Here is a 12,599-nt window from a genome sequence, read left to right as displayed (position 1 = left end):
TCTAAATATATCTGTCAAGTCCATCTGGTCCAATGTATCATTCAGGACCATTGTTTCTTTACTGATTCTGTCTAGATGATCTATCCATTGTTGTAAGTGGAGTATTAAAGTCCCCTGCAGTTACCACATTCTTATCAATAAGGTTGCTTATGTTTGTGATTGTTTTATATATTTGGGGGCTCCTGAATTCAGTGCATAGACATTTATAATTGTTAGCTCTTCCTGATGGATAGACCCTGTATTTATTACATAATACCTTCTTCATCTCTTGTTATGGCCTTTAATTTAACATCTAGTTTGTCTGATATAAGTATGGCTACTCCAGCTTTCTTTTGACTTAGAGTAGCATGATAGATAGTTCTCCATCCCTTCACTTTCAATCTGAAGGTGTCCTCAGGTCTAAAATGAGTCTCCTGTAGACAGCAAATAGATGGGTCTTTTTTTTTTTTAATCCATTCTGATACCCTATGTCTTTTGATTGGAGCATTTAGTCCATTTACATTCAGTGTTATTATTGAAAGATATGGGTTTAGAGTTATTGTGTTTTCTGTAGGTTTCATGCTTGTAGTGTTGTCTCTGGTTCTTTGTGGTCCTTACAACATTTCACTCACAGAGTCCCCCTTAGGATCTCTTGTAGGGCTGGTTTAGTGGTGATGAATTCCTTCAGTTTTTGTTTGTTTGGGAAAACCTTTATCTCTCATTCTATTCTGAATGACATGCTTGTTGGATAAAGGATTCTTGGCTGCATGTTTTTCCTGTTCATCACATTGAAGATTCCCTGCCATTCCTTTCTGGCCTGCCAAGTTTCAGTAGATAGGTGTGCTACTACCCTTATGTGCCCACTTTTGTATGTTAAGGCCTGTGTATCCTTAGCTGCTTTCAGAATTCTCTCTTTATCCTTGTATTTTACCAGTTTCACTATGATATGTCCTGCAGAAGATCAATTCAAGTTACGTCTGAAGGGAGTTCTCTGTGCCTGTTGGATTTCAATGCCTGTTTCCTTCTCCAGATCAGGGAAGTTCTCAGCTATGATTTGTTCAAGTACACTTTCAGCCCCTTTCTCTCTCTTCTTCTGAAATTTCTATGATATGGATATTGTTCCATTTGATTGCATCACTTAGTTCTCTAATTCTCCCCTTGTACTCCTTGATTTTTTGATCTCTTTTTCTCAGCTTCCTTTTTTTCCATAATTTTATCTTCTAATTCACCTATTGTCCCCTCTGCCTCTTCAATCCATACTGTGGCCGCCTCCATTTTATTTTGCACCTCACTTATAGCATTTTTAAATTCATCATGACTTTTTTTTTAATCCTTTGATCTCTGTAGCAGTACATTCTTTGTTGTCCTCTATCATTTTTCAAGCCCAAAAATTAATTTTATGACTATTATTCTAAATTCTTGTTCAGTTATATTGCTTAAATCAGTTTTGATGAATTCTGTAGCTGTCACTTCTCCTGGAAATTCTTTTTAGAGAATTCTTCTGTTTCATAATTTTGGCTAGTTTTCTGTCCCTTATGTGTTTTAAAAGCTTGATGTGTACTCTGCACCTGCAAGCACTGCTATATTAAAGAAGGGTCATACACTGTCCAGGGCCTGGACCTTCAGGAGGTGTTTTTTGGAGTGTTACTTGTTCTCTGTTGTTGTGACTTTGCTTGTTTTATTTCCCTACTAGTAGTGATTTTTGGACCCTCCCCCAGGTGTGCTTTGATTTGTTCCTTGGAGTAGTCCTGTAAAGGAAAACAAACAAACAGGAGACAAAAACATGCAAACACATAAGCAAAACAAACAAATAAACAAAAACAAAAGACAAAAAACTAAAAACAATCAAAAAACCAAAACTCCAGCTACAAGTAAAGAACAGGGTGGAGGCGTGCTGATGGAAGAGCACATACAAAGAGAAATGACTGGAGCTGGGGAGGGGGACAGAGAAAAAATAAACATTGATTAGGCAGAGAGACTAAAAGGCTTAATCCAGAAAGAAAGAGAGGAAAATAAGGAAGGAGGTGGGGGAAAAGAATGAAGATAAAGTTACCCAGAGAAACTATATGGCTTGATTATTCCAGAGAGAGAGAAAGGAATGTAAAGAGGAGGTGTGGAACATGTATCAAGAGAATGGATTAAATACATCTGTTTAGACAAACCAATAACCAGAGTAACCAGCCTAGAGAAGGGAAGAGATAAGGAGCAGAAATGGCAGGGAGAATATATCTATATATCCAGAATTGACCTAGAATTAATCCAGCCGATGTTGCAGCATTGGTCTGGAGGAGCTGTTCACAGGGTCTGTCCAGCTCCCGTAGATACACGGTTACCGGGTTCCGAGGGGCCTGGTTTGGTGTAGGCTGGTCCCGCCTCCACTGTGGGCCAATCACTGTAGCCTTGCCTTGGTGGGTGAGTGGGGAATGGAGATCCCCCAGTCTCTTCTCCACAGGCCCAGACCCAGTGGACTCCGTTTGAGTCATCCTCACTGTGCCATGGGCGTAGACAGAGCAGTCCTTCTCACTCTGCTAACTCCCCTGACCCTGTGCTTGGCTAGGATTCAAAGACCCACTCCATGTGCTCTGGCACTGGGGAAGCACCTTTCTGTGCGGCCTGGTATGTAGTCCCGGCTGGCTTTGGCTGTGCTGCAGCACTTCAGGGAGAACCTCCTTTTCCTGCTGAGGAGTGGGCTGCTGACCTCACCGCCAAGCCCGGGGTGGTGGAGGCAGGCAGGCTTTGTCCTTTCCCATAGCACTCCAGGGAGGGGGCTGCTTTCTCCTACTGCAGACTGCACCCTTGACCTAGCCATCAAGCCTGGGGGCCTGGAGTGGCATACACAGGCAGGCTTTGTCCTGTCACACAGCCCTTCAAGGAGAGGACCACTTTCTCCTACTGCAGACTGCGCCCCTGATCTACCACTGGACCCAGGGCTGGCTCCCCTCCTCCCCAGGTATGTGAACAGGCAGCCAGCCCCAGCCGAAGAAAGCCCCACAGTTAGAGATGGGATCCCTCTCAGTCCCAGTCCTAGGTTTTTCTCTTGTCCAGATACAGTCCTACATGTCCCCAGCCACTCTTTCTCTTCCCTTTGTCTCTCTGCAGAAAGGGATCCCTCCTATTCATGCCTGTGCAGCCCATTTTATCTCCCCCAGTTTGTAATCACCCACCTATGGTCTCTCAAGTTGTCTCATTTTCTTCCTAGTAGATTCAGTTTCTTTTCCTCCCAGATTTTTGGGGTTCAAAGTCCTTTGGCTTCAGCACTTCTTTGTTTGAGAGACTCAGGAAGTATGGATCCCCTTACTTCTCTGCCATGTGGGCCCCTCCCTCTCTATAATTGAGTTTTTAAATCCAATCTGGCAACCTGCCTTTTAATTAGTGTTTAGACTATTTACATTTAATATAAACAGTGATACAATTAGGTTTAAAATCTGTTGTCTTCTTGTTGTTTTTTTAACTGGTCCCCTCTGTTCTTTGTTCCCCTTTTCTTTTTTCCTGCCTTCTTTTAGATGGAGTGTTTTTATGATTTCGTTTAATTGCCTTTGTATTAGCTACAATCGCTTCACTTTGTGTTTTGTTTGTTTGTTTTTGGTGGTTGCTTGTGGGTTTTAGAATATATCTTATCATAGGGGTGCCTGGGTGGTTCAGTTGGTTAAGTGTCTGACTCTTGATTTCAGCTCAGGTCATGGTCTCATGGTTTGTGGGATCAAGCCATGCATCAGATTCCAGAGGCTGACAGCATGGAGCCTGCTTGGGATTCTCTTTCCCTCTTTCTCTGCCCCTCCCCCACTTGCTCTCTCTCAAAATAAATATATAAATTAAAAAATATATATATACCTTATAATCTACTTTCAGTTAATACTATACCACTTCAATTATAAGAAACTTTCTTTTTTAAAATATTTATTTGTTTATTTATTTATATTTATGTATTTATTTATTTATATTCCAGGAGCCCTCCCATCCCACCCTACTCAGCATCCCCTCCCACACCTTCTATAATAACCTTTCAAAAGTATACCTATATTTCCCCACTTTTGGTCGTTCTACTATCATTGATGTGTACTTTAGGTCACCATATGTTATGAACCAACACAATACATTGTTATAATATCTTGCATAAACAGAATTAGCTCTTAAAGAGATTTATAACATGAAAAATATTTATTCTATAGATCTCCTTAACATGCTCATACTTTCTACCTTTATGGACATATGTGATATTTTTATAATAGCTGTTTTAATATCCTTGTTCACTAATTCTATTCTGTTTCTATTGGTTAATTTTTCTCCTTATTATGGGTTATATTTTCCTGCCTTTTTTGCAGGCCTGGTAATTTTTTATTGGTTACCAGTCTTTGTAAATTTTATACTGTTGGGTGCCAAGTTGTTTTGTATTTAAGTAATTTTTTTTTTTAATTTTTTTTTCAACGTTTATTTATTTTTGGGACAGAGAGAGACAGAGCATGAATGGGGGAGGGGCAGAGAGAGGGAGACACAGAATAGGAAACAGGCTCCAGGCTCCGAGCCATCAGCCCAGAGCCTGATGTGGGGCTCGAACTCACGGACCGCGAGATCGTGACCTGGCTGAAGTCGGACGCTTAACCGACTGCGCCACCCAGGCGCCCCTGTATTTAAGTAATTTTGAGCTTTCTTTCTAGGACTTTGTTGATTTACTTGAAAATCCTGTGATTCTTTAGCTTTTCTTTTAAACTTTGTTAGGTGAGACTAGAGAAATATTTAATTTAGACATAATTTATAATAACCCACTACTGAATACCCAGTATCATTCTGAATACCCAGTATCATTCTGAATACTTTACCTAATATCCATGTTTTACCAGCTTTCTAATCTGGTTATCAGGGGCATGAACTGTTCTACCCCTGTATGAAGATCATGAACTTTTCTTTACCTGCTTTTTCCCGGTGTTTTTTCTCCTCCAATATTGATTGACTTCCTAACATGTATTTGCTATCTGTATTCAGTTGAAGGCTTAAGTGGAATCCTGTGCAGATATGAGGACTTTTCTCTCTCTGGGCAGTACTCTGTCTGGTATTCTGCCATGTAAATTCTAACTGCATTGGCCTCTTCAGATTCTCTTCTTAAATCAGGAAAACCTCTGTTTCTACCTGGATATCCTTCCCTGTGCTGTGCCCTGGAAACACTTTAGCCAGTAAACTATGGTGATCATAGAGTTTATTACCTCATTTATTACTCTCTCTCAAGGATCATGGTTCTCTGGTACCTGTTGTCCAAGATCGTTTCATATTTTTGTCTTTATTTTTCAGTTAAGATAAGAGGGTAAATTTAGTATCTATTCTTCCATCAGGGCTGGAAATAAGCATTGTTTTTTAAATGTTTAACCAACTTGTACTCCTGAGATAAACCTTATTTATTTATTCTTTTTATGTATTGCTGAACTTGATTTTCAAGTATTTTGTTTGCAATTTTTACACATTCATTCAAGAGTATATTGGTAATTTCCTTTTCTTCTAATACCCTTACTAGATTTTGCTATCAAGATTATGCCAGTCTTATAAAATGAATTTGACAGTGTACCCTTTTTTCTCTCTATTCTCTTGACAGAATTTGTGTGAAATTGGTATTGTTTGTTAAATGCTTACAAGAATTATGGTGAGACCATCTGAAAATGGCATTTTCTTTTTGAGACAGTTATATGTTTAAAAAAAATTTTTTTTAATTTAAATCCAAGTTAGTTACCATATATTGTAATAATGGTTTCAGGAGTAGAATTTAGTGATTCATCACTTACATATAACACCCAGTGCTCATCACAAGTACCCTCCCTAGTACCCATCACTCATTTAGACCATCCCCCCACCCAACACCACTCCAGCAGCCTTCAGTTTGTTCTTTGTATTTAATAGTCTCTTATGGTTTGCCTCCCATCTGAGACAGTTTAAAATGGTATATTTAGTATCTTTAACAGAAATAGGAAAATTTAGTTTTTTTATTTATTTGAGTGCTAGTATTGGTAAGTTGTGTTTAAGGAATTTTTCAATTTTATAAGATGTCAAAATGTATTGGCAGAATGTTTATATTATTCCTTTAATATCTTTTTAATTTATATAAAAGTTTGTGGTGGTGGTCACCTTTTAATTCCTAATTATGTTTTCTTTTTTATGTTTTCTTTATGTTTTCTTTCTTTTTTCTTGATTAATCACTCTAGAAGTGATTAATCTTTTCAAAATCAACTAGGTCTTGTTGATTTTTCTCAATTACATATCTGTTTTCTGTTTCATTAAATCTTTTTTATTGAAAACTTTCTAATTAGAAATTTACTTTAATCCCCATACCAAATCACCATAACTTTTCAAATCATTTCATTTCTTACACTGTGCTTCATTACCAATTGTTTTTAACCAGAAGAGATACAGTAGTGTAGTCAATTTTTTTCCTTTAACACTATCTCATAAATGTTTATATCATATTCTTCACGGTGATTATTTTAATGTCTGCATTTATATCTTATTAAGTTGCTTACAGATGTTTTTGGCACATAATGAGCAATCAACATATATTTGTGGAATGAATGAACAGTTTTGTACATAAAGAATTTTCTTTAAAAAAAAATTTTTTTTTTTCAGAGAGAGTGCACATGAGTGGGGTTAGGGGCAGAGAGAGAGGGAAAGAGAGAGAATCCTAAGCAGGGTCCATGCTCAGTGCAGAGCCCATTGCAGGGCTTGATCCCATGACCCTGGGATCATGACCTGAGCCGAAATAAAGAGTTGGATGTTCAACCCCTTGAGCCACCCCAGGTGCCCTTTTTTTTTTCTTCAATTTTTTATTTAAATTCTAGTTAGTTAACATATAGTATAATTTTGATTTCAGGAGTAGAATTTAGTGATTCATCACTTACATATAACACCCAGTGCTTATCATAACAAGTGCCCTCCTTATCACCCATTTAGCCTGTCCCCCACCCACCTCCCTCCATCTCAACCCTCAGTTTGTTCTCTATCGTTAAGAGTCTCTAAGGTTGAGCATTATATTTTCCATGAAGCTTTTCTAGGTAGACTTAACCATTCTCCATCTAGCACCCTTTGTCAGAGGCTATTAGTGTTCCATAAATATCTATGTGATCCTCTACTTTTCCCAGCCTAACTTTCAGTTAGGTTGTGCTCTGTGATTGGGTTCTGGGACAATGTGATTATGAGCAAAAGTGTTGTAAACCATCCAGAAAAACTCTAGCCTGTTTTATTTCCTGCCTCAGTGATGTTGGAGGCCGTTTTCTGGGTAGCAGATTCAGGAGATGGAGAAGGGCTGCCTGACCATTATTGGGCATTAGACTATACTATAAGCCAGAAATAAACTTTTATTGTATTAAACCACCAATATTTGAGGGTTTGCCTTAAATGACAGCTAATATTAATTTGGTTGACTATTATAAGTCTACATGATACTCAGATACATTTCTGTCTTATAGCTCTTTATTTCGTTTAGTGATTTATGTATCTGCTACGCTTTAACAGAATATAAGCTTCTTGGGACAGACCCATCCTCTTATGTCTTTGAATTGCCTGCATCCGGTATAGGTTCTGGGATAAAATACTGAAATAAAAGTATTTGTTGAGCAAATTTTTGAGGAGAAAAACCAGGATAAAAAAGAATGTACAATTTTATCACTAAAAAATAGGGATATTTAACACCAAGCAAACAAAGCTATGGTAAGATATAATAAGATATTCTATGAAGAAAAGATCTTTGCAATATATTAGTGATTTGAAAATATTAAGTTTAATTACTAGAAAAAATTAAAATTTTCTCATGTTAGGGAAAATTAGGAGCTGATAAATAAAAAAGTTATTTGTGGGACGCTTGCGTGGCTCAGTCGTTTGAGAGTTGGACTCTTGATTTAGGCTAATGTCATGGTATCCAGCCCTGTGACAGGCTCTGTGCTAAGTGTACAGCCTGCTTGATTTTCTTTCCCTCTGCTCCTCTCCCCTGCTCACATACTCTCTCTCTCTCTCTCATAAAAAAAAAGTTATTTGTAATTTTCTTTTTTTTTTTCTTTTTTTTTTTTAAGACCCCATTTTTTTTTTTAACGTTTTTTTTTTTTTTTTTTTTTTTTTTTTTTTTTAATTTTTGGGACAGAGAGAGACAGAGCATGAACAGGGGAGGGGCAGAGAGAGAGGGAGACACAGAATCGGAAACAGGCTCCAGGCTCCGAGCCATCAGCCCAGAGCCCGACGCGGGGCTCGAACTCCTGGACCGCGAGATCGTGACCTGGCTGAAGTCGGAAGCTTAACCGACTGCGCCACCCAGGCGCCCCTATTTGTAATTTTCTACTGAGATGTTATTGAATCATTTTTTGCCCTTTTTAAGATAGAAAAATATTTATTAATCTCTTTATTTGAAGAGATTTTAGTTTACTGCTTTTATTTATTTTTTTTTAAATTTTTTTTCAACGTTTATTTATTTTTGGGACAGAGAGAGACAGAGCATGAACGGGGGAGGGGCAGAAAGAAAGGGAGACACAGAATCGGAAACAGGCTCCAGGCTCTGAGCCATCAGCCCAGAGCCTGATGCGGGGCTCGAACTCCCGGACCGCGAGATCGTGACCTGGCTGAAGTCGGACGCTTAACCGACTGCGCCACCCAGGCGCCCCTAGTTTACTGCTTTTAGAACAGTAGCATTTTTTAATGAGTATGTACCTTTCAGTTTTGTTTTCTAATGCTGACTTTTAAACTGTTACATTTTCTCAAGAACTAGAGTTTACAACTTGTATATATTAAACCACAAAATATTTACTGACCCTGTTAATGCCAAGAGTCTCAAAGAGGAAGAGGGAAATCAACATGAAAGAAAGAAAGAGAGAGAGAGAAAGAAAGAAAATAAGTAAGTAAGTGGAGGGGCAGAGAGAGGGAGAACGAGAATCCCAAGCAGACTCCATGCTGTCAGTGCAGAGCCTGTTGTGGGGCTTGAACCCATGAACCATGAGATCATGACCTGAGCCGAGATCAAAAGTCAGATGCTTAACCTACTGAGCAACCCAGGTGTCCCTCAACAAAGTAAAATTAATAAAATAATTTTAAAACTCAATTCCCTAATTCCTTTCATTTATTCTTTTTTTTTTAAAGCATTCTCAAACTATTGTCAGTAAATATTTTGAATATCTCTGGAGCTGTTTTAATGCTTCAGTTTTCATTAGTATAATCCTGAAACCTGACATCGATGCAATATAACCTGTAGCTGGTACCTCTTCTTGAGGCACATTCAAATGTTTTAGGAAACAATAATAAAGGATCTAAATGCCACATACATTAAAACTTCAAGCTTTACTGAGTCACACTGATTTCATCCCTTTGAGCTGCCTTTTCTCCAAGAAAAATTTTCAGGAGATCCAAATTCCAGTAGTTGTTTTCTTTGTGCTGTTTCTAGTTCTTCCAGGCTTTCATGAAGTAGAGAGTTCCCTTTGATCTTTTCCTCCTCCATATGAGGAGGAAAGGATAGATGGTTGATGACTGGAAGCTAACAGGCTTGATGGATCCTGTTGGAGATAATGTTAGGAACCAGAATCAAACTTCAGTTTTCATTACGTCTTCTCTGTAAATCCTTTAGTCTTTTTTGAAGCTTTGCTTATTCTTCAGATGGAACATTTGTCTATTTAACACTTGATTTTCTGTTTCTAGTTCTTCTCTCTTTGTCTCTAAGAGTTCTGTGTTCTCCTTTGTTTCCATGAAGAGATTTTCTCTCTTTCTGGGCAATTGCAGCTTGCTGCAGGTTTTCTCTAGCTTGATTATACTTTTCTTCTCTGTCAGTGATATATTCCTGAAGCATATGCTTTACTTCCAACCCTTATATCTGTTTCTCTTCCACTGTCTGATTTTCAACTTCTAGTTGTGGTTTTCAGCTTGGCTTCTTAAATTTCAGCATTCCTGGTTTAACCTCTCCACCATTTCGTTCAGTATTTGTTTGAATTCAGCAACTTATTCTCTGAGTATGCAAGCAAGGTCACCTGGATCTGCTAACTACTAGATTTACTGTTTCAGGTCAGAATTTTCATTTTTTTCCTTCTTCTGCATTTTCAGTATTCACAATTTGTTGTTGAAGTTTTAACCTGATGCTCTGTAGTTCCCTTCCAGCTGGCTCTTCTGCTATCTGTGAAGCTTGCAATTTCTCTTCACACTGATCCTTTTCAGATTGCCTTCAGACATCGTGTTCCACTTTCATTTTCTCTAAATCCACTAATTTGTTCTCTAGTTCTTGCTTTTCATCTTGTCATACCAGAAGTTTTTGATAACGTTTTTCCTTCGCAGCTTGTGCTTTATGTATTCATTTGTGATCCTTTTCTATTAGGAGCTCTTTGTGGTGTTCAACAACTGAATTGAGAATTTCATTGTCTGACCATTTAGTTTAGTTTAAATGTTATTCCTTTCTCTTTCTAGTTCACTCTTAGCTCTTGATGCCTCCAGTTTGAAGTCTCTTATTTCAAATTTGTTTGAATATTTAAGTTCTTTTACTTTACTGGTCATTGTATTTATTTCCTGTTCAAGTCTATGCACTTTACTGATTAAAACAGTGTTTTGTTTATTGTTTGACTGTAACTCTCTCTCCAAGCATTCAGCCTGTAGTTGAGCTGTTTTTCAACCTCAGGGGATATGACTGTATCCTGCATCTCAGTCAACTGCCGCACCTGAATTCTTTGGACATTTTTTACCTGAGCACCGGAATTCTCTTTTTTACCCCTTAATTCTGCTACTTCAGCTTCTACACCTTGTGATTGCTAACACAAGTAGACTTTCCTCACAAGTTGCTCCCCATTCATTGGCTGTCTCTTGTGAGATCAACACTAAGCAGTTGGTTATAATAGTTCTTCTTTATCTTTCTCCAGCCTTGCAGTCTTTGATTTATATTTTATTTTTTTCTTCTTCTTTTTAAAATTATTTATTTTGAGAGGGAGAGATTGAGAATGTGAGAGGGGCAGGGGCAGAGAGGGAGAAAGAATCCCAGGGAAGCTCTACATTGCCAGCACAGAGCCCAGTGAGGGGCTTGAACCCACAAACTGTGAGATCATGACCTGAGCCAAAATCAAGAGTCAGATGCTCAACTGACTGAGCCACCCAGGCACCCCCATATTTTATTTTTTCTTCTAAAATATGTGAAAATTCTTTCTGGTGTTCAAATGCTGATTTGAAAAATGTATGTTCATAGTAAAGCTTATTGTATTCACTTCTATACTTTCCACTTCTTCACCCAGATTCCTAAAATGCTCTCTCATTGAGGTTTCTAATTCTAATTGTTTGGGCTCATAACAACTCCAACTTATGTGAAGTTAACACTTGCATTGTCATTCTTCCAAGTCTTTAGTTTTCTCTACTAATTTCCCTCTTAGCTCTTTAAGCAGCAGCTGAAATTTTTCTTGGTGAGTTTGCTTTTCATTTAACAGGCGCTTGAATTCATTTTGTGACTTTATGTATTCATCTTGCAACCCTGTGTGCTCAACTTTCAGAGTCAGATAGTTTTATGATGTTTACATTGTAATCTTTCATTAATTAACATTTTTTGGAACTCAGACTGAGAACTTGTCAACCTACTTTCTCCGCTAGGAGGAAAAAACTGTGGGAAAAGTGTCCATATTGGTAAGTGAGCTGATAACCATGTAAAAATAAGTTCTAGCTTCCTTATTGTCTTATTTTTTTTCTAAGAGTTTTTTCTACTTACTTGCTAAGAAAGAATCTCAGGATGCCAAATCATACCGACTCACATACACAGTCCTTGCAATGTGAGTGCATAAAACAATGACTGGTGTTGTGGCCAAACTTGCCACTGGGGGACACCTCTACATCTCCAACCATTGGCACCCACTCAACTCTCCTTCCAGAGACACTGGGGCTAAGGGATATGGTCCCACAGGCAAGGTGCTGGCCTGGCCCACAACACCTGTCAAGGTCCTGGCAGACACCTGTGGCAGAGGCTGAAGAAGAGGAGTAGGAAAAGGAGGGTCGAGCACATCCTTGGGCTTCTGACTCATGGGGCAATGTGAGGTATTCTGGAAGGCGAGGGCAGTAGCAGCTGAGAAAAGCCTCATTCCACCTTTTTGGGAATATGGGGCTGAGACGTCCTGCTCAGATACCCCTCAAGCCCAGTGGAGCATCTGCCCATTTTTAGTTTGCATATTTGCCATCTCTCACTAAGTGTATAACAAATCAGCATTTCCAAAAATCTCTAAGTTTTCTTAGTCTAATGGAGTATTAGGATGGGAAAGGGCTCAAATGGGGGGAGGGCATGAAAAAAGCCTTTAAAATAATTGTCTTACGCCTGCCTCATCCTTTTTATAAAGTATCTCAACCAAAATGTGTTAAATGGAAATTCCAAATATAGAGCTAATCCTGGCCATCAAGAAGATATGTGTAATACTGATATTTATAGATCTTTATGATGCGGTTCCCATTACATATTTCACTGGGAATATTTGAGGTTTACTCTAGGACCTATTTATTTTCACATTCTGATACAGCCATTTTGTCTGATTTCTACCAAGACAGTACAAGCAGATATAGTAATAATAATGAGTATAATATCGAGATCTGGTACTGTCATTATGTACATGAATGATCTTAGCAATTCACTAGTCACTGTAAGAATAAATGATTATAAATAG

General features: G+C 38.3%; 1 protein-coding gene and 1 pseudogene across 1 annotated transcript in view; one reads left to right on the top strand and one right to left on the bottom strand.

Annotated features, from left to right (window-relative positions):
- Window positions 1-12,599, top strand: part of NRG4 (neuregulin 4) — a 118,408-nt gene that overhangs the window by 25,939 nt on the left and 79,870 nt on the right. The gene's annotated exons all lie outside the window — the stretch shown is intronic.
- On the bottom strand, window positions 9,293-11,597 carry LOC125167437 (centrosomal protein of 83 kDa-like; annotated as a pseudogene).

This window comes from Prionailurus viverrinus, chromosome B3, assembly GCF_022837055.1.
Source record: "Prionailurus viverrinus isolate Anna chromosome B3, UM_Priviv_1.0, whole genome shotgun sequence".
Taxonomy (NCBI): domain Eukaryota; kingdom Metazoa; phylum Chordata; class Mammalia; order Carnivora; family Felidae; genus Prionailurus; species Prionailurus viverrinus.
The sequence above is the reverse complement of the archived record's forward strand: the minus strand, read 5'-3'. Positions and strand labels throughout refer to the sequence as shown.